Source organism: Cheilinus undulatus, linkage group 4, assembly GCF_018320785.1.
Source record: "Cheilinus undulatus linkage group 4, ASM1832078v1, whole genome shotgun sequence".
Taxonomy (NCBI): Eukaryota; Metazoa; Chordata; class Actinopteri; order Labriformes; family Labridae; genus Cheilinus; species Cheilinus undulatus.
In genome coordinates this window covers 46876775-46898430 of record NC_054868.1, presented here as the reverse complement: position 1 = coordinate 46898430, position 21656 = coordinate 46876775, and the positions used below count along the sequence as shown (strand labels likewise).

The 21656-nt window shown below is 40.5% G+C and overlaps 1 pseudogene; it reads left to right on the top strand.

Moving 5' to 3' along the window:
• Positions 1-8305: 8305 nt before the first annotated feature.
• On the top strand, positions 8306-19016 carry LOC121508862 (annotated as a pseudogene).
• Positions 19017-21656: the final 2640 nt, after the last annotated feature.

Sequence of the window (21656 nt, the reverse complement as noted above, 5' to 3'; positions counted from 1 at the left end):
TGCTCTGATTGGCCCGTAAAGATGTGACAGACAGAACGTTCATCCAATCACACTCCAAGTTTTTTTCAAAGCCTCTGCCCTTTCCCAAACGCTTAGTATTGAAGGTTTTCAGATGGATGTGTGAAACATATTCATCTGGCGTGTCAGGTTATTAAACCAGGCTTTTGCTTTGAAAAGTACTAACCAGAAGTGTACAGGTACTGTGTTTATCCTCTGTGACATTTTCTACCGGTGTGGAAACAGAAAGATTCACCAACACTTGTAGTTAAGAGAAAAAAATTATAACACTTCAATTTTGGCTTGTGGCCTGCAGAAATGTTTCCACCGTTGTGGACAAACATATCATATTCATAATGCTCCTGTCTATTTTGGCTAAGAGACACTCGTGGATCACAGAAAAAAAGGTGAGCCCTCTATTCTCTAGATCAGTGGTTCTCAGCCTCAGGACCCACCGGTCTGCCTTACAACAGATTGCAACCTAGGTTTCCAAAAATCTTTCATGTTTAGGGACAAAACTGACAAATATTATACCCTCTTTCCCCATCATTACATGCAAACTTTTGTCAATTTTCTAGAGAGCTTCTGAAATGACTTCATTATCAGGGGAAAAGTAGCCATTTATTCCAAGAAGAGGAGATAAATTAGTTAAACTATTAATCAAACATTTAAATATACCCAATTTTGCAGCAAAACAGGGTAAAATAAAAGGTATTGATGCATGTTCAATGAGGATTTCAGGACTTTTGCCACCATTTTTTTATGACACCTAGTCGCGACCCACTGAAAACTGCTCAGCAACCCACTTTTGGGCCCAACCCACCAGTTGAGAACCACTGCTCTAGATCAGTGGTTCTTAAATGGTGTGGCAAGGAACACCAGTGTGCCTTTAGCTAAGTCTTGGTGTGCCTTTGGAATTTGTAAGACTATACATTATGACTATAAATTTGAAACAATTGAAGATACTGCATTATGACTTAAAGTGACTTTTTTGCATAGATATAAATATGATGTTCCTTGCAGTTTTGACTTGACATTAGGTGTGCCGTAGGCAAAAAACTGTTGAAAACCATTGCTCTAGATTACTTAAACGGTGCGGTCTAGGTTAGCTGTCTTAGTTACATGTTTTGAGATTACTTCAGTTATGAATTAGCACTATATAAATAAAGATTGAATGATTGATCTTGACACACAGCGCTCACACAGGAACCCTTAACCCTCTGAGACAGACGATGTTTATACGACAAGAAACAAAACAGGTTAGTAAAGGTTGAATATCTTTTGAACAATAAATCATAGCTTCTTGGTAGCCGTTGTGCCATTCCAGTGACGCTATCCATGCCTTGTAATTTTTTATTTTCCTCTTTATTTAAAGATGAAGAACACAAAAATGTCATTTTATCCATTTTTGAATCCATTTTCAATTGTTTCTGCTGCTAGCTTTGAATGCTAAGCGCCTTTTTGTATCACACAATGCTTTGCTGACTACCAATAGCAGGCTGTTCTGACATTTCATCATCCTGTGTCAAACTGACAAAGACAGTCTGGACAGCTGAGCTAATGGAGAGAAAGAGGAGCAGAGTCTGGGATGTGGCCCTCTGTGTCACTGAAGACAGGAAGTGCTTTGAGTAATGGCTCAAAAAAAGCCAATACAAAAAAACTCAAGGCTTTTTAATGAAAATGTGAATGCTTTGACGATTCTTTTTGGTTGCCAAGAGAGTCATTATTGCTTACTGTGTGCCAAACATAGAAATCTTTGTTTTAATTTCCATGTCATTTTTTTTCTTTCATCTTTATAGTCCCACAATTTTTTTTTTTTTTTTTTAAATTCAAGGGGCACAGCTTGACCGTGCACTAAAAGGTTGATGTTTTACAAGCTTTTAAAGACAAGAAGTCCGGGTGAGACAAAATAGATTAAAAAAAATAGCTTAGGGCTCAGAGGGTTAAGCCGAGAGATGCTAGAGGGTCATGGAAAAAATAGGTGAACCCTCTTTTCTCTAGACGACCTCTAGAGTACTCCAGACCTGCCTTTTAGTAAAGCGTCTTGAGGTCAATTTGGTCACGAATTAGTGCTGTACAAACAAAATTGACTGAGCGAGTGAGTAATGCAGTAATCCACTGTCCAGTGGAACCAGAATTTGGGGTCAAGTGTGCTTGAATGCAGTGGATTCCTAATGTGGAACTGACCTTTTTCCTGCTTATTAAATGGACATTTTATCATGTGATGTTTTTGTGACCTGTGCAGTTTCTTGCACTTTCATATTGACTTCATTTTTTTAAACTGGAGGTTGCATCTTACAGCAGAATAAACCCACCAAACCCGATAAAATACTTCAGCTTTAATGTTTTTTTAAATTGTCTTCAGGCCTCAGGTCCAATCACACTTATTATTCACATTTTATAGCATAAAACTTCTTTCTTTTATTGTTTCTTTTCCTTTTTTATAGTTAGTTTCCAGATGAATCGTACTGTCAGCCTTGCTATTAGCTGAATTTATCATGAAAAGGTTCCTGAATATATCTTAATTTCAATTAAATGAATAGCCAGACAACAAGCACTTCTATCCACTATTGTCTGTTGACAGTTTTAATGCTGAATAATAGAGTTATTAGATTTGTAAATGTGCAGGCTGTGTGTATAAAGCAGGAGCAGTGAAACTATGCACTGTTGTCATAGCTTTGCTAATATTACTCTTTCTTGTAGCATTATCATCGACTCTGCAGCTACAAGTCTTTATTAACTGTTGCTTTATTTTTCCTCTGATTGTCTCTATTCATCCCTTTCTTTCTGTTTCTTCTTCTATTCTTTTTTGCCAAACCCAGTAAACATCAGTCTGGTTCTGCTGGTGGTTTCTTCTTGGCCCTTTTACTTGACTAAATTTTGCCAAGTGCTGCCCTAATGGTTGAGTAATGTTAGGTCTTTGTAAATGATATCACAAAGAGTACAGTGAGTACAGAGTGCTTATGTGCTAAGAAGAAACTAAAACCTTCATTCGTGGATCAATTTAGGTTCAGAAAGCCATGTACAGACACTTTTTAGAACACTTGGACACAGACCCATTGTTCAGTTATCTTGTTGTATGATCAGATAAATGTGCAAATCTTCTTTTAAACTTCACTTGTACCAGTTGATTGAGGTACATTAAGAGACTTTCAGAGATGATTCAGTATCTAGTGTAGTTGCACTGTAGCAAAAGTGTCTAAGTCAAAAATAAAGCTGTCCCCCAGTGCACTGCCTCTCATCCTTCCCCACTCCGTCCTTTGGGTTTTGACCAAGTGCAAGTTATATAATTCAGTTCTTATTTCTTTTAAGTATTTTAGACCAAACGCAGCTTTGTTTCTGGTTCTCCTTGAATTGTACCCAGTGGAAAAACTCCACCATTGTGACTCTACATTCAACTATATTTGGCTTTTGATAATTAAAAGCATCTTTTGGGTGAAGCTTGTGCTGCATGCCATACTTACACACAGCTAACTAATGTTAGCACTGCTAGCATTTGCAGTGCAGCAGAAGGCAGTAGCTAGCTAGTTCATGATGAATGATGGAAGCAATCTAAGATTGCATGAATTCCCATGAGTGCATATTTTCAGAGCCCAGAGGACTGATATTTTCCCCACACAGCAGAAAACATCCCTGATATGTGCTACCTCAGCTTCTTCAGGTGGTGTCAGCTTTATTAAAGCCAGTTAGCTTGAAGGGACTCAGACTGTCTAAATGAACATGCTGCAGGCTCGGTTCAAGTTCCTCTGAAACAGCTTTAATGGTGAACAGGTGCATCTCAAAAAGTACAATATCATGAAAGTTTTTTTTCTTTCCCCTTTGATTTAATTCATGACTGTAAGAGGGGGTATTATGCCATTTTTCAAGGCTTTACACCATGTCTTTGATACCCACGTAGCTTCACATGGTTTACAGCTCAAAAAACTCCTCATGTTTCTCACACTGGCGTCCTGAAAAACCCTTATTTTAACGTCCGTCTGAAACACTCCGTTTTCGCTGCTGTCTCTTCAAACTTTTTTTCATATGCTATAAGTCATTATCATCAAGATTAAAACAAAAAAAAGTAAAGTACATCACAGGAAAATATGAACTTTTATGGGATAATCAGATTTTTTTAGATGCTTGTGTAATACAAAAGTACATTGTTCTACTAGAGCAGTGGTTCCCAAATTGGGGGTCAAGACCCCCTGGGAGGTCACATGACACTGAGAGGAGGGTCGCAAGATGCCTTTCAAAAATAAAGAATTTTCTTTAATGGTTTTAAGTTGTATATTTTACCTATTTTTGGAAAAAATATATGCATAAAATTAGATTTAAGATTAAAAAATGGCCATTTGGTTAGTTTGGTTTGGTTAGTTAGCAATCAGATTTAAGTTTAATAAATCCTTTAAACGTTAGTCTTCACATGACTTTTCTTGAATGTGTACAACTGTGTTCAACTAAGCCTGAACCACCCTTAGCTACAGTGGGGGTCCCTGGTCTCTGGTACCTTTATTTTGGGGATCATGGGCTGAAAAGGTTGGCGACCCCTGTACTAGAGGTTAACTCATGCTTTGGTGTTGCATAGGTAGCATTTGTATGGTGTATCCCTCTCTAATCACTGTGAATATGTAAATCATTTTGCATGTGTACATGGGAGCCCAGGGGATAAGTGTTCTTTGCACTGGATTTTTTTTTTTTTTTTTACATGCTAAGAAATTTAATCCTGGTGGTGTCGCTGCTACATGATACAGTGCAAAGTTAGCATCATATGAGTAGAGCTACTTGTGGCCTAGAGTCAGTTTTGTTGCTGAATAGAAAATATCACAGCAACAGGATTAAAAAGATCATTTTAAGGAAAGTAAATTTATTTTGGGTTATCCTTTTTCTGGAGCATTTTTGGCTCTGAAATACATCATCACAGGAGCTACAACAGCTCAGCATTACAACCTGCTAACAAGTGTGATGCTTTCTGAATACCATAAAGGTCTGAGATTTTAAGGGCTGTGGTAGATTCCTGTTTATGTAAAAATTAGCATAGCTAACAGCCTAGAAACACATTTGTAGAAAGTTGGCTCAAAGACACCCTCAGTGAAGAAAACACTGAGTCAGAGAAGCTGGAGGAGAAGCTGAGAGTCAGGGTGTGACGTCAGGACTTTTTACAAGGATGCAACAAAGCTCAGAGTTTTTTCCCATTCACAAAAAGAAAAAGAAGGAAAACATCAGCATCTCTCTGCTCTGCTGTTTATCTGTAATCAATACGGCCAGAGCAGCAGCCAAAAGATTCTTGTGAGGAGGTCCAGACCTTTCCTTCACCTCAGTGATGTCATATCCTGTTTGTTCCTCTCCTCCAGCTGAGAGACAGGCTCTCTAAGCGAAGAGAAGAGGGAGCCACTATTCTAGCAGATTCCCCAGACAGACAGAGAGCTACACACAGCCTCCCAGCCTCCTCTTTTTCTCACAGAATCACTGCCTCCTTCTGTCCTCATCTCTCACTCCCCTCCCCCTTCGCTCTCTTACATCCACTTTTTTCCTCCTCTTCCTCAGCACTCCACAGCTTTTTGCGAGACTCTTTCTTTTACGCTGATCCCTCTCACACTGCTCTCTTCCATCAGACGCCAGCTGTTTTTCCCAGGAAGTGTTTTATTTAGAGCAGATTCATTAATTAGATACAGTATCAGAGTAAAGGTGGTTTTTAACTTAGGCTTTAACAGCTATGGAGTCATTATTGTTGCAAAACTCAAGCGTGCATTTTAACATTATGAGAGCAGGACTTCTTGATTTTGGGCTCAGATTTTTCTTCAAACTGCATTTAAACCTGCCTTTGTGCTCAAAACTGCCTCCTTGTGCTTATAATGTCAGCAGGTTCTCAAATCTTTAGTTGTTGCTCAAATTTCCTGTGCCTAAAGCATTCTCCCCTCATTGGTTGCTTTTGCTTGCTTGTAAAACTGCTACTCATTCTGCACGAATGAAAGTTTATACACAGGCTTACACAACTTTCTCTTGTAAGCTCAAAAAGTTCTCTTTGTGCCTACGAAACTTTGTCTGCACACTTGAAGAGTATTTCTGCTCTTGGATTTTTTTTTGATGAACCAACTAATAGGAAACAGGTAAATGATCGACCTATCATGTTTGCTCTACCTGCTGTTGATGTGCAGTTCTCCAAAAGACACAACAGCATCCCCATTACAGACAAAGAATTTTGTCACCTGTAAGCAAGCAGAGGATGTCAAGTGCATGCAGAGAATGCTGTTTTGAACACTAGCAGAGAATGTTTTGAGCACATGCAGTTAAAGTTTGAGTGCATGCAGAGAAAGTTTGGATTTCGTGCAGAGAAAATTTAGATGCATGCAGAAAAGTTCTGAGTGTGCAGAGAAGGTTTTGAGTGTTTTCAATGAATGTTTTGAGTGCATGCAGAGAAAGTTTTGAATGCACGGTTAGAGAGTTTTGAGTGCATGCAGAGAAGGTTTTGAGTGCATGCAGAGAAAGTTTGGAGTACGTGCAGAGAAAATTTGATTGCTACAGAGAAAGTTTGGAGTACGTGCAGAGAATGTTTTGAGTGGATGTAAAGGAAGTTTTGAGTGTGTGCAGAGAATACAGAACTTTATCTGAGAATTTTGTCACCGGTAAGTATGCAGAGAAAGTCAAGTGCAGAGAATATTTGAGCGCGAGCTGAGAAAGTTGAGTGCATGCAGAGAAAGTTTTAAGTGCAAGCTGAGAAAGTTTTGAGTATGTGCAGAGAATGTTCTGAGTGCATGCAGGGAAGGTTTGAATGTGTGCAACGAATATTCTAAGTGCATGCAGAGAAATTTTTTGAGTGCATGGAGAGAAGGTTTGAGTGTGTGCAGAGAATGTCCTGAGTGCATACAGAGAAGGTTTGAGTGTGTGCAGAGAATGTCCTGAGTGCATACAGAGAAGGTTTGAGTGTGTGCAGAGAATGTTTTGAGTGTATGGAGAGAAGGTTTGAGTGTGTGCAGAGAATGTTCTGAGTCCAAGCTGACAAAGTCCTGAATGCTTGCAGAGAAGGTTTTGAGCGTTTGCAGAGAATGTGCTGAGTGCATGCAGAAATTGTTTGGAGCACTCTCAGAGAATGTTTTGTGCATTTGCAGAGAATGTCCTGAGTTCAAAGAAGCAGAGGAATCAAGCAGACAGTAGCACAAAGAGGCAGTTTTGAGTCTGCAGAAGAATCTGAGACCAAGACCAATAAGTCATATTGTTAAGACGTTAAATGGAATCTTGAGTTTTGCAACAATAATGACTCCATACTCTTGTCTTTTAACCTCCTTTCTCCCACTTTGCTTTCTTCCATCAGACATCAGCTGTTTTTCCCAGGAAGTGTTTTATTTAGAGCAGATTAATTAATTAGATACAGTATCACAGTAAAGGCAATTCATAGCCTCTGCTTGGTAAACATATAGTGAGTGTATGTGTGTGTACAGTGATCATCTGTTTTTTCAAGATTTGCAGGTGCTTGCTGTGCATCTGCAGCAGCTCTTGCTAATTAGACTTGTCAAGAAATACCTTATAAGTCTACCAAATGTGTGTGTGTATGTGCATGGATTTATTGGTGTGGGTGTGCGCATGCATGCCAGACGGTTATATAAGAGGCAAAACTCGATCTCATCATGCCGGTAACAGGGTTGTGTTTGTTGGTATCTCACAACATAAACCACTGTTTCATTTCAGATCCTCCTCTAACACCCTCCTCTCTTTTCTCTCTCTCTCCCTCTCTTGTTTTTCCCCTCCAGGGACGAGTTCTCACACCAGCACAGAGAGCGAGCATGAGGAAGAAAGAGAAGAGGAGCTTATCCAATCAGGGATGTAGACGACCACTGAAGACATGAGCACCAGCCAATCTGGCATCAGGGCAACTTCCATTTGCTACTTTATATGTAACAAATTAAATGTGACCCCCTAATTTGACAATTGTTACAGTTTACCTGGAGACGCATACTGCCAAACAAGTGCTATATCCTGTTTCTTTGCTCATTTCTACTTATAGCCTTCATTTTTAGCTCATTTTCAATTGAACAAACAACACAAGTTAACTCTACCATGCTGTGACTTCACCAAGTACTCCAGAACAAGCCAACATTTGTTGAGATAAACAAGCCCTCACTGCCTTTCAAATGGCGCTAGCCTGCATGGATTAATGTTAGATGGCGAGCATCTCTGGTTCTCCAATGGATATTGTGACGACATCCCCGATGGCCCAGAGGACTGGACAGGGACGGCAGAGACAGACTTTGACGGGAGGCTCTTCATCAGTTGTCCTCTCCACAGCCAGCTCCTTTCTCTGTTGGCTCGCCCTGCTGTCAATAATGCGGTTGCCAATGGTAACAGCAGACTGCTGGCTGATTGAAGGGGAGAAGGGCTTTGTGTGGCTGGCAATCTGCAGTATGAACCAGCCGCCTTATGAGGCCATCCCCTCCCACATTAACAGGTAGGAAAACATGCAATCAAAGCCAGTTTCTTTGACAGGATTCAGCCTCTCTTTGCCAAACTTTTAAACCCTTTTCTTGTCTCAACAGCACTATTGTGGATCTGAGGCTGAATGAGAACAAGATTCGGTCGGTCCATTACTCCTCACTCAGCCGCTTTGGCAATCTCACCTATCTAAACCTCACCAAGAACGACATCAGCTACGTGGAAGACGGAGCATTCTCAGCCCAGTTCAACCTGCAGGTAAGAAGCCGTACTGTGTTCATGAAAATGCACCTAGAGCTGATTAAGAAGAGGAAGTAGGACAATGGTGCCACCCATTGGTCTGTGGACTACTACTTGGAACTGGCTCTAACGTTCATGAGGTGTGTCCTCACAGCATGGGAGACAAATTTGGTCAACTAAAACTCTGAGTAAAAATGTTAGTCAACAGCCTTTTTTGAATGAGGAAGACAAGACTTCAAGTCTTTGTGCTCTGGAATCCCCCAATAAAATCTTGCACTCAAAACCTTGTACACTGAGTTCAATATGTTATACTCTATTTGGATGACTCCCAAAATTCATAGATTGAGGCTAATTGTTTCATACTGCAAAAAGAAGAGTGCAGATCACTCAGTTCTTTTTTTCTTATTCCCTGTAAAAACACAGAGGGTCTGTCCCTCTTGACAGAGATCTTTATATGCCACCTGCTCATGCATAGTGCTGTGCCAAGCTGGAGAGCAACTTTTTGATTCAGTTCATGTGGCTGTGAGTATAAACTTTTGCTATCGATTATGTTCCATGGATGTTATCCACATTATACATGCAGAATTCATGGTGTTTAAAGTGAGGTTTCAGTGCGAGATAGGAGGGACCAGCAGAAGCTGTTCTCACCAATTAATCACGGTTAAATTACTTCGACTGATAAGGGAAAAAAAAAAAAGGTTAAGAAAAAATGAAAGATGGACAAAATTTTCGGTGTCAGTGTGCAAACATGATAAGCAGACCATTGCATCATATTTCTCTTTCACTGTGTGAAAAGTCTAGCCAAAAAAACAACTTAAGCCAGGCATACATTGTGCAAATTTCATCTGATTCTGACATGAATTTTGAGTTGCACAACTGTGTACAGGGGATACAACAGCTGACAATGACCCGATCACAGCCCTAACAGCTGCTCCAGATGGATTTCTGACATGTTTGATATTTTGGTCCTACAACCACACAGTCCCACAATCAGAGCAGAAACATGAGCAGAATAAACAACTTTAGGGGATTTTTACTTTGTAAACTGTCAGACTACGTCCTTAATTACCATCAAAACAGCAGGAATGACTTTCTGTTGCCCCCCACTATAATAAAGGAAATAAACAAGCAGGAAATAGTCCTACCCATGGACCTGCAGCTGTTTGTGTGTGTGGGATAGAGAGAGAGAAAGAGGATATGAGTGGAAACATACACCCTCAGAGTGTGAGACTTTTTTAAAAAGGCACGACCATCGGACCGTATAGTGTTAGCACAGTCGAGTCAGTCGCACAGTATGAGTTGACATTCTGCCACGACTAAAGTAGAGTCGGCTTGAAATCGCAGTGTATGCTCGACTTTAGTATGCAAAGCCTTAAAACTAGTTAAAATAGATTTTTGGTAGTAAAAACTCTGATAAAAAGTATGTTTTGTTTTCATTAAGGAGAATTAAATGAGACTAAAATGCTAGAGCTCAAGTGTTGGGCATTCAAAATCCATGATATTTCTCACTCCATTTAAGGTATGTCAGTATTTTTACAAGTGTATTTTAAATCAGTTTGAGTATTTGAGCATTTTACATTTATATTACTTCAACAAGTTTGCTGATTAAAGCAGTTCAAAGAGAAAAAAAAAGCATTTGAGCTAAACTATATGACTGTAATGTATGGACTTTTATTGTCTAGTTTTTCATCAACTAAAACTAACAGTTCAATAAAACAAACCAAAAACATATTAATCTAAAGGCTAAGACTAAATTTAAAATCTCTGCCAATATTACACTGACACAAACAAGTTTTAGTGACAACCACGCCAATTGTTAATCATCAATGGGTTGTGTAGAGGATACATAGAGGATGCACCTCTATGTGTACTAAAAAAAGATTTATTTCCGATAGTAATATTGGTAATTTTGTATGTGTGTTTTGTAAATTGGCCTTAAATAAGTCAAAACTTGGTCAAAACTTGACCGTCCAGTAGTTTTTATTTGTTTTTTTTTTTGCTGAATGCTTCCCTTTATAGTGTCCCTCTTAGTGTTCTCTTTGGTTGTCAACATACATAAACTAAAGTTGCACAACATTGGATTTTTGCAAATATCCTACATGCCTATATGTTCCAGTTCATTTTAGCCAATTCCAATATTGACCTCAAATATATTATTGTAGGTTCAGGCCTAAAACTTGAGTTTTAAACATGGTCTAAGGATAATAAACTTCCGGTCTCATAACACTCACTTTAAAATCTAAGGAATGAGAATGAACAGAAAAAAGACTAGAGCTGATGTACTGTATGTCTGCTCTTTAAACTTCACAAAGTTATTTAGACATACAGTCGATATTTACAGCCAGTCAGTGTTAATTTTGGCAGCTATTTTGTATTTTAGTCTTAGTTTTAATCTTTAAATGAAATGCATTTAAAGTTTTGGTCACATTTTAGCCATTTCTTTCCTTTTTAGTTGTAGTCTAGTTTTAGTCAACAAAAACTAAAAGTATTTCTAGTTTTAGTCCATAAAAAGTCCTCACATTTTAGTTTTTACTTTTAGTTCAAGCACTTATTTTTTTGCCTAAAGCTGGTACCAAATCATGATAGTCTGTTCCATACACACTGCCAAACCTGGGAACCCTGCTTTCTACGTCTGAGAGGCAGAATAGATGCAGGTGCATTGTTTTTTGACAGATTTACCCAGAGTGGAGAAATATCAGGGATTTTGAATGTCCGACGAAAACTACATTACACTTTAGTCTAGTTTTAGTCATCTGGACAAAAACTAAACTTACTTTTTGTCAGTTTTAGTCATCATAGACCTATTTTTGTTAGCCTTAGTCAAGTTTTTGTCATGGAAAAAAAGGCTGTGGATGAACATTTTTAGTCATAGTTTTAATCGACAAAATTAACACTGCAGCCAATATATCTGCCAGTTTTCAATATTAGCAGAAATTATCATATCTTCCAATATCAGCAACTTCCCTTTTAATCTAAGATCTGCTGATACTGTTACACTAATAATATTGTGCATCCCTTACGTCAGCCCTTGTAGTGAATGTATTCCATGTCTTTTATTTGCCCATTTATGTGTGTGAATTTCATATCTTAAGTTAACAGTTGGGTTGGTGTTAGTGCTGAAAAACAAGGCCAGTCTTTTGCATGTGCCGGGGCCTTTTCATGACCCCAGTCTGTTCCTCAGTGCTGTGAAGTTAGCCCGAGTTTATCCAGCTGCTACAGACAGCAGTCTACACATCCTCACTGCTGCAGTTTTTTTGGCGCTGACCTAAATGTGTCCAAGCACACAATAAGAGAATCTGTCAACCAACCTTCTCTTAAATGCCTCCTTGGATTTACGATCCTCCCTTTGTCATTTAATGGAATATTTCAATCCAGACATAACACTCTGAGTCTAGATTAAATTTAATCAAGATAGAGTTGCTTCATTGGTTACCACCCTAGCATTCTGTGTAATGAGCATTTTATTTGAACATTTTTCTGGTTACACACCAACACTTTAGTATGGTTTCAATGAGGGACTCTGACTGTAATCAAAAGGAGAGTCTGTGCCTTTGATAGCACATTCCTACTGCTTATTTTACTCGAGTAAAGGATCCAAATTCTTGCGTCATTATTCCCGTAGATGAAAACACTGACAAACAACAAAGACAACGCTCTCTCATTATGGCTTCCAGAAACATTAAGGCAGTCGTGTTTTCACCAAACTGAGCTGAACACAGCCATAATGAGCTGGCGTGCTTACACATGTACCCCAGCTGCTGGAGCTGCTCCAGGAGGTAAAATGTGAACAAGATCTTCAGCACAGTGCAGAGGCTTAGATCACCATGTGAAACATGATTGTGCTGAACCATCGCCTGTTTGTTCTGCATGTTTCCAGCTTGTATTGAGTGATGCCTGGCACTGGCCGGCACTTCAGAGATTAGAATAATCCCACTTGTCTTTGCCTCCCCAGGTTCTCCAGATGGGCTTTAACAAGTTGAGGAACCTGACAGAGGGGATGCTGCGAGGCCTGGGCAAGCTACAGTATCTCTACCTACAGGCCAACCTCATTGAGACTGTTACACCCAACACCTTCTGGGAATGCCCCAACATAGAGAATATAGACCTCTCCATGAACAGGTACTACCCTGGGTCTGTTAATGTGTTGAATTAAAGAAGAGATGTGGTGGCAGTGCTGAAACAAGTGGATGATTGCAAAGCAGGAGGCTCTCCTGCTATGGAGGCCAGTGCTCTCAGAATAGCAGCAGAAATGTATGAAAATATTTCAGTGGATTTTTCTCACAGGCAAATCCAAAAAAGAAACTAAAGAGCCTGGGTCACTTTTTAAATTTTAATAAGGCATAAAAGACTGCTGTATTTCATGAAAATGTTCGATAGATTGCCCATTGATTTCTAGATTCAACTCATGAGTTTTAACTTAAGACCAGGCCCTGGAAGAAAAGCACACATTCACTGTTTTCTCAGTGTTACATGTGAGACAAGAACTCTCAAACCAAGCAGCTTTGGATTGCAAATGGTGAGAGAGCTGTGTAGCAACTGGCAAAGTGGTCTCCCTAGACTCATAGAAGACAGTATCATCTGCATACACCTGAACACCTCCTCCCAGACATGACTGTAGTCAGTCACTCATGTACAAACTGAAACAAAGTGGGCTGAGAACAGAGCCCTGTGGTGTGTGCCTTTCAAAATCATGACCTATCAATTTAGTTTGCCATGATTGGAATCCAATAAAGGTGTAGAAACATCTCAGCAAAGATAAGGAGAAATGGGAGGAACCTGTGCTAAATTTCAAGAGTTTTTGCAAAAGTCTGAATATTTATGTTAATGTGATGTTTCAGTTTTTTCATATATCTGCCACAAAATCTTATATTCTCTCTTCCCTTTGTCAAGAACATATAATAATGAGAATAAAAATACATTTCAGTCAAGAACGCCCTCGTCATACATAATATGCTCCATGGGTCGGTCAAGCAGCATGCTTTGACTTTCCAGTCAGTGTAAGGCTAGAACCCCCCATACAGATAGATACATTAATAACAATGTGTACTGAATACAAAAAATTAGTTCAAGAGCAATTAATCCACAGTAGCATGAATCTGAATGTGAGTGTGCAACAAGCTTTATACTATAAAGAAGGAGGCTAGGGTGGAGGAGGTTAAGCTTTTGCAGCAGCAACAGCATGGTGCATCAGCATTAATGCAAGCAGGGATCAGTGAGAAGTAAATCATATTTAAATACACCTCTGTGTTGAGAGGAAGAGCTGTGATTGAAGGTGCAACAAGCTTTATGATATAAAGGAGGAGGCTGGGGTGGAGGAGGTTAAGCATTTCCAGCAGCAGGAGCAGGTTTGTGCATCAGCATTAACCCCTTAAAGCCTGTTGTATCATATTTGATACATACTTTTATGATACCTCTGTCAAACTAATATGATCATAAATGACTTAAACAAAAAAAAACTTGTGAATACAACCTGATAAATGATTAAAAAAAATGTCCTGAAGTGGATTATCAGATACCAAAAACACCTAATGTATACAATTAGGTAAAAAAAAAAAAAAAAAAAAAAAAAAAAAAAATATATATATATATATATATATATATATGTATATATATATATATATATATGTATATATATATGTGAAATTTTATGGAAATTTAGATTTTTTTTTTTTTTGGGAGGGGGGGGGGGATTTCATAGGAAAGTGAAATAAACATTTAAGTTCCAAAAAATAGATTTTTCTGACTATAATTTGTGTTTTCCTGCTTTAAAGAGTTAAAGCAAGCTGGGATTAATTATTGAGAAGTACATCATATTTATTTACACCTCTGTTGAGAAAAAGAGCTGTGATTGGCTGTGGGAGCTGGGAGGCAGTAATTAGGAGCAGCTGGCCTTCAGCTGATCATGGATGGGCTTATGACTACCATGTCCTACATGAGCTTATGCTTAGCTTGATGTTGTTCAACCGTAGCTACTGGCAGCAACCAAACAAATTTGAAAAACTGAAAGGGGTCCAAATGCTTTCCAAATGCACTGTTCCCCATGTTCACACCCCCAGGTGTTGATTGCGACTCTTGCACAGGTAATTTTTTTTTTTAACAGTTTAGCTTTTGTTGAGTCACAAGTAGATTTTCCCAGACCTCTGGTTCCACTTAAACTCTCTGTGTGTGAACGCTGTCACAATATTATTTTTTTTGTATATTGACCTCACACTCCAAGCAATCAGTGTTGACACTCTAAAGGAGGGTATTTAACTTTTTTAATTGCCCCTGTACTGTTTAACTCTAATGAAGACACTGTGTGTTGAAAATGCAGTCTTATGCACCTTATTGAATTGCAAAAAGCGACTGGTGTGCTCCAGTTTCTTCTTTGCCTGTGAGAAAGAGTCCATTAAATTAATTTACACAAGCTGATTATTTGATTAGATGATCTAGACTCTAGAGAAATGAATTCCAACAATTTTGATAATTAATCTCTCAAGTCAATATGAAGACAATTAGTGAAACATTTTAAAATCTTAATGTTAGAAAATAATTGGCTTTCTCTTAACCTATTAATCACATTTTGCAGCCGCTAATTGGACAAAACAACTAATTTGAAAATGCCACTAAGGACCCAAAACTGAAAAAGGCGATGCACAATGTGACATTGAGTTTGTGGATAATTATGCATAATACCAACTACCAAAACATATCCGGCACATCCTCATAACTGCTTTCCAAATTCACCAGTCTGAGCCAATGTTGGGCAGAGATCCGATGAAAACAGCACAGAAGATGCAAAGATATTTGTTTTCCTACTGACAGAACCCTCAGTAAATCCTGATGCAATGCTGCAACAACCCATGTTTTCAATAAAAGTTGAGATTCCCACTCTTCCTCAGTGGGAATAACTGTCTTGTTCTTGCTATCTGCACTGTAACTGGTATTGATCTCACAACTTAAATGTGGGAGCAACGGCTGAATGGAACAAGTTCAACTGCTCTTTGGGGCTTGTTGAAAGGTATTCTGGGACATGTTTAAGACCGTAAAGTGAAGTTTAAGAGAACTAAGTAACAAGAGCATTTTAGGGAAAAGGGCGCCGATTTTACGGATCAAAGTCTGTGTGTGGGTCTTTGGGAGTACTACTGCATATGTGGGGGAAAATAACAGGAAATATAAAGCCATTTTGGCTCCAAAGGGAGCTGTGCAAAGTCTGTTAAATTGCCTCAAGTGGTGTCACTTGAGAGGATTGAAGACTCCAAGTTTGAGAATGCATAAAATTTGGGATGCAGACGAAGAAAGACATAAGCTCACTAGACCTCTGTAATGCTTCATTTCAAGCCTCGGAGCCAAAAGACGCAGTCCGAGCATCGCACACAAAATCCCCAAGTATTTCATTTAATCGTGATGAAGGCCTGCCTCATCCTGCACATCTGAGCTGGGGATGCATAGTCTTCCTGTCCTGAGGTTTCATGTCAAATATTACCTATACATTTTCAGGGCTTTTAAAAGGCATTTTAGGGTTTCTATTATGAAGCCAAAGACTGGATTCGAACCGAGCCTGGCAAACTCAGCACTACACCAAGGCTTTTTATTTGATGCTCTACTTTTTTGTCTCTTTTTAAATCAAAACTAAATCAACTTTTTTGTTATAAAAATCCTTCATTATGTGATGTGCCAGATGTTTTCAATTGGTGAAAGATCCGGACTGTTGGCAGGCCAGTTCAGCACCTGGACTCTTCTCTTGTGAAGCCATGCTGTTGTGAGGGACGTGGTACAATATAGACGTCTAGATTGGAGTATATGAAGTGACTTTCCAGACGTGTAAGCTCCACTGCCGCTGTCATAGGCACTAATGCTACCACATACCATCAGAGATGCAGGCTTTGAATTGTGCACTGATAACAAGCTAGATGGTCCCTCTCCTCTTTAGTCCACAGGATACAGGATTTGAGATTTCCAAAAGAATTTCACATTTTGATTCATTTGACTATAGAACGGTTTTCCATTTAGTCTTAGTCCATTTCAAATGAGCTATGGTCCGGAGAAGAAAGATGCATGTTAAGAGTGTGTGTTGACACTTCAGATTACATTGGCCATGACTGATTTATAGGATCAACGAAAGGGTTAAACATCCAAGGGTGTGACTAGCTTTTATAGGCACTGCACATGAAAGGAAAAGAGTCATCATGACAGTGCCTCTCAACAGTCTGATCAAGTTTTGTTTCTAACTGAAAACGAATTTCCCTATTTAACCCATCATTGTCTCTTTCTACCACTTCAGGATCCAGGTCTTGGATGGTGGTTTGTTCTCTGGACTCTCTAAGCTGACCACCTGTGAACTTTACACCAACCCCTTCAACTGCTCCTGTGAGCTGCTGGGTTTCCTTCGCTGGCTTTCAAATTTCCCGAACAGGACCAGCGAGAGGATGGTGTGTGACTCCCCTCAAGGATTCTCTGGATACAACCTCCTGAGCCAGAACCCCCGCATGCCTACCCAACGCAACGCTCTGCACGTACTCAGTCTTGTATGCACAGACGATGGCGTGACACCTATCTTTGTCTTCGGCCCGTCCGATCCCACCACCCTGCTCCCAGATTTCGCTTCTCCTTGTGGACTGGATGATTGCGCATCAGGGACTCCTCCAGATGACGAAATCAGCATAAGCTCCTTTTCACCGGACGTCAATCCAATCATGACGCTAAAGCAGGTTCAACATTCTAGCGCCGTGATAACAGTTCAGATCCCTCATCCGTACAAGAAGATGTACATCCTGGTGCTCTATAACAACAGCTTCTTCACTGATATCCAGACCCTTAAAAGCCAGAGAGAAGACATCAAGCTAGAGAACCTGAAACCAAACACCGACTACACATACTGTGTGGCTTCTATACGAAACTCCCTGCGCTTTAATCATACCTGTCTGACCCTGTCTACAGGCCGCCGAGCTGGGGCTGGAAGGATTGCAAATCAATCGTCAGCCACCCACTACATTATGACTATCATAGGCTGTTTGTTTGGCATGCTTCTCATCCTTGGCCTTGTTGTCCACTGCCTCAGGAAAAGGAGAATCATGGAGGAGAAGGAGAGGAAAATGAGTAGGATCCAGAGGACTCTGATAGAGCTCAAGTATGGAGGAGAAGGAGATATAGAGGGAGGAAGTGGAGGATCTGTTTCCCAGAAGCTTGCTGCAGGCGATAGTCTCCCTAGAATGCCCTACCTTCCTCAGGGCGGCGAGATAGATCCATATAAGCTGCAGGAGGTGATAGAAACGCCAGCGCACAAGCCTGCTAAACTTAACTACATGGAGGTGAGAGGGTCTGGCATCGAAAGGGAGAGAGAACGAGAGAGAGAAAGAGAACGAGAGAGGGAAAGAGAAAGAGAGATGTCTCCTCAGACAAATCCACAGGGCTCAGTAGCAGAGATCTCTACTATCGCTAAGGAAGTTGACAAAGTGAATCAGATCATCAACAACTGCATAGATGCTCTCAAATCTGAGTCTACCTCCTTCCAACAGGGGATGAAATCTCCCTCTTCGGCAGGTGGAGGGGCTGTTTCCACTGCAGAGCCCCAGCTGGTGCTTCTCTCTGAGCAAGGAGAGCGAGGAGAAAGAGGCAGCGAGTTCCTTTCTCCAGTGTACAAAGGAGGAAGAGGAGGAAGAGACGAGAGGGGGAGAAGCTACCATCATTCCCTGCAGCGGCACCATAGTATGGAGGCTCCTCCCACATCCAAAAGGCCAAGTACCTCGTCCTCTCCGGGTTCTGCCCGGAGCCCCCGCTCATTCCGCTCAGAGGGAGGGTACCACACAACAGAGGCACGCTACATCGAGAGGACTTCGCCCGGAGAGAGAGGAGAAAGAGGCGTCGGAGGAGGGGAGTCTATTCGCACAGTCAACCCTGCAGCGGCTATTCTACGAGCCGAAGCTCAGAGAATTCGGCAGTACAACGAACACCGCCACTCCTACCCCGGATCCCAGCAGCACCTCCAGGACCTGCAGCACCACCCCCAGATTCTGCAGGAGCTACACCACCACCCGGGTCGTAAGCCGTCCGTGTTAGACCCCCTGACCCTCAGCAGGCAGGCCAAGCAGCGGGAGCTGGCCTACTCCCAGCTCTCGCCTCACTACCCACTCTCCCCCCAGTACCACAACCTGAGCTACTGCTCCAGCCCGGAGGAAGACGAAGAGGAGGAAGGGCTCCTCTGCACCCCGACCTTGGGGCTGTGGGAGAGGTTCAAACTGCACCGCAAGAGGCACCGGCAGGCTTCAATGGAGGACGAAGGATACGTGGCAGCTGGGCACGCGCTTAGGCGGAAGGTCCAGTTTGCCAAGGATGAGGATCTTCACGACATTCTGGACTACTGGAAGGGTGTGTCAGCGCAGCAGAAAACCTGATCCCATATCTGGAGAGCCTAAACCCTTTGAAGATGGAAAATAACAACACTGCACCCACACTACATTATAATACAGATACACCAGTAGAAAAATGACCTGTAAATACTCACAAACCTCCATGACTTATCTACGGAGTCACACATACAGTACATCTCTACAAAACATCCAAACCAAGCCTTTGCTTCTCAAACATCAAGGAGGACCAAACTAATATATTATATTAAAAAAACAGAAATCATAACTTATAGAGAGACTGAGATACTTTTTGTAATGTAATGAAATTATAGCTCAGACTTATGTAGCTATTTGTACTAAGTTTTGAATGAAGAAAAAAAAATCAACATAAAGAACAAAAAACCTTAAACATTGCCGGGCAACCCATCCTGAACGGCCTGCTTTTAATCTGCCTTGAGACTGATATTCATAGAAACCTTACAACAGCAGATAACCTCACCATTACTCATGAAGGCAGGCGGAGGATTGATGGAGAGCTTTGCTTTTTGCTAGGGTGGTTGTTTTTGCATCGCACCCCTACGGAAGACACTTTGAGAGATTTACCATTATTTGGGATATTTTAAACATCAAAACCAGATATTCTGGATGGGTCGCCAGGCAAGAGTAATATTCAACTGTGCTGAGAATGAGTAGGTAGCTCTCACTAGAGAGTGAGTATAATGTGCCAAATCAACCAAGGGGATAGTAGAGCCCTACTGTGTACCAACTTCTCCTCGCCACTGTTTTTATATACAGAATTTAAAAATCCTAGAATGATATGTTATTACTATTAATTATTCTTATGACATTACTGGTCTTCTTATTATTCCTATGCTCCTCATCATTAATATCCTATTATTTGAATATGGCATGGCTCTGTCGTGTGACTGTGTTTTGACTGTTTTGAACCTCTCAGCTGAGAAGTGCGCACCAACAGAGACAAACAGTGTGACGGACGAGACGTTTCAGTTCTTCTTTTCTACCAAGAGGAATGTGCTCTCCGCTGAGCCAAAAACAAGGCCGTGTTTTCTCTTGGCGAACCCCCTGCTACACCCATCCTCCTGAAGAGGGAGACGCTGTACAGACGAGAGAGAGAAAAAAGAAGTTCTATATTTGCAACAGAGGTGACTGTTTTGTTTGTACAACATGGTTTTGAAATCTTTCAGACTTTTCAGAAACCAGAGTCCCAAGTTAGTTACCTACCTGCTCACTTACAACGGTACGTTTTTGATTTTGAAAATCGAACTAAAAATTCTAATCTTCAAATGAATGTCTTCAATTCCCACAGGGGAAACATATCTGCACTGTTCAAAATCAAAAAACGACTCTTAGGAAAAGACCTAAAACTCTCAGCTTCCTTCCCGATATACTGTAGATCCACTGTGTTTTATCAGCCATTCTTTTCCTTTTCTCCTCCCATTTTGCAGGTTTTTTACTTTTGATTTTTTTAACTCCTCTGGTTCCACTGTGGTGCCATTGTGCCAACTTGATAAATCACAAAGGAGTGTTTGAAATGATTTTAAATACTAGAAACAGACCTCTTCTCCTTTACATTGATATACATCAGTTGCCAAACAGAACAATTTGCACAAAACGCTCCACCTACATTGGCTCACTGCTCCCCGTCTATCCTCCAATCATTTCTAAGACCAAAGTACTGTGGTAGTAAATTAACCCTTAAAGCCCCCGACCCGGCCCCAACTATTTACTCACCATCATCCTTACAGTATCGACTCAGCACATGCATACATGTTAGTACATGTTCAGGCGTGCACATGCACACCACACAACCATAACCACACACAGATGAATGTATTCTCTGAGAAGTTATACTGTTGAGCAGCTGGATTTTCTGTTTCTGATGTACAAGCTGTTTTCCAACAGTGTCCTCATCTGTCTGATAGAAAACTTTTTACGAACGGCCAATGGTGTTCCAGAATTGGAGATAAAAACTAAATCTGGCCACTCTGGGTAGATTCTCATGGACCAGTTTGTATCCTAATTTGAGCCAAGCGTCCACAAGAAGCCCAAAATTGCCACCGCGGTCGTCTAGTGAAGTAATAGCAATGGGTTTTTGCCTTATCAAAGATTTTTAACTGAAAAAGTTCATGAAATGTGAAGTGTTAGAATAAAATGTTCTTAGTATCGATAGCGTGGTGAAGGAGACTACATGTATATCTGCAGGATCTAAATAATGGAGGCTGGAGAGAGGAGAAAATGTGATAAGAAAAATACTGCTGTTTATATTTTACAGAGAACTGTGCTACAACTACTCATTTAAGAAGGGCGTAAACCAGGGCTGGAGTCAATTACATTTCAATCCAGGGGATTCTGAGTTCAACAAGTTTGTTTTCACAGTATCTGCCAATTTGGAGAAGATTACAGCGCAGCGGTGGGCACAGTGGCAGAAAGATAGAGGGAGCAAGAAGGGAGAGAGAGAAGCAGACAGATCCCTGGTATAAGGGGAAAATACCTTATTGGACTGTTGAATGTCAGAATATGAATAAAGGAATAACTGATATAAAATACTGTCAGTGAAGATTCAATTTCAAGCAAAACATAAATAAATAATTAATACTAATCCAGCCATGAAAGGCCAGCTAACTGTCAGTTTGTCATTGTTTGACTTGTTTATGACAGCCCACA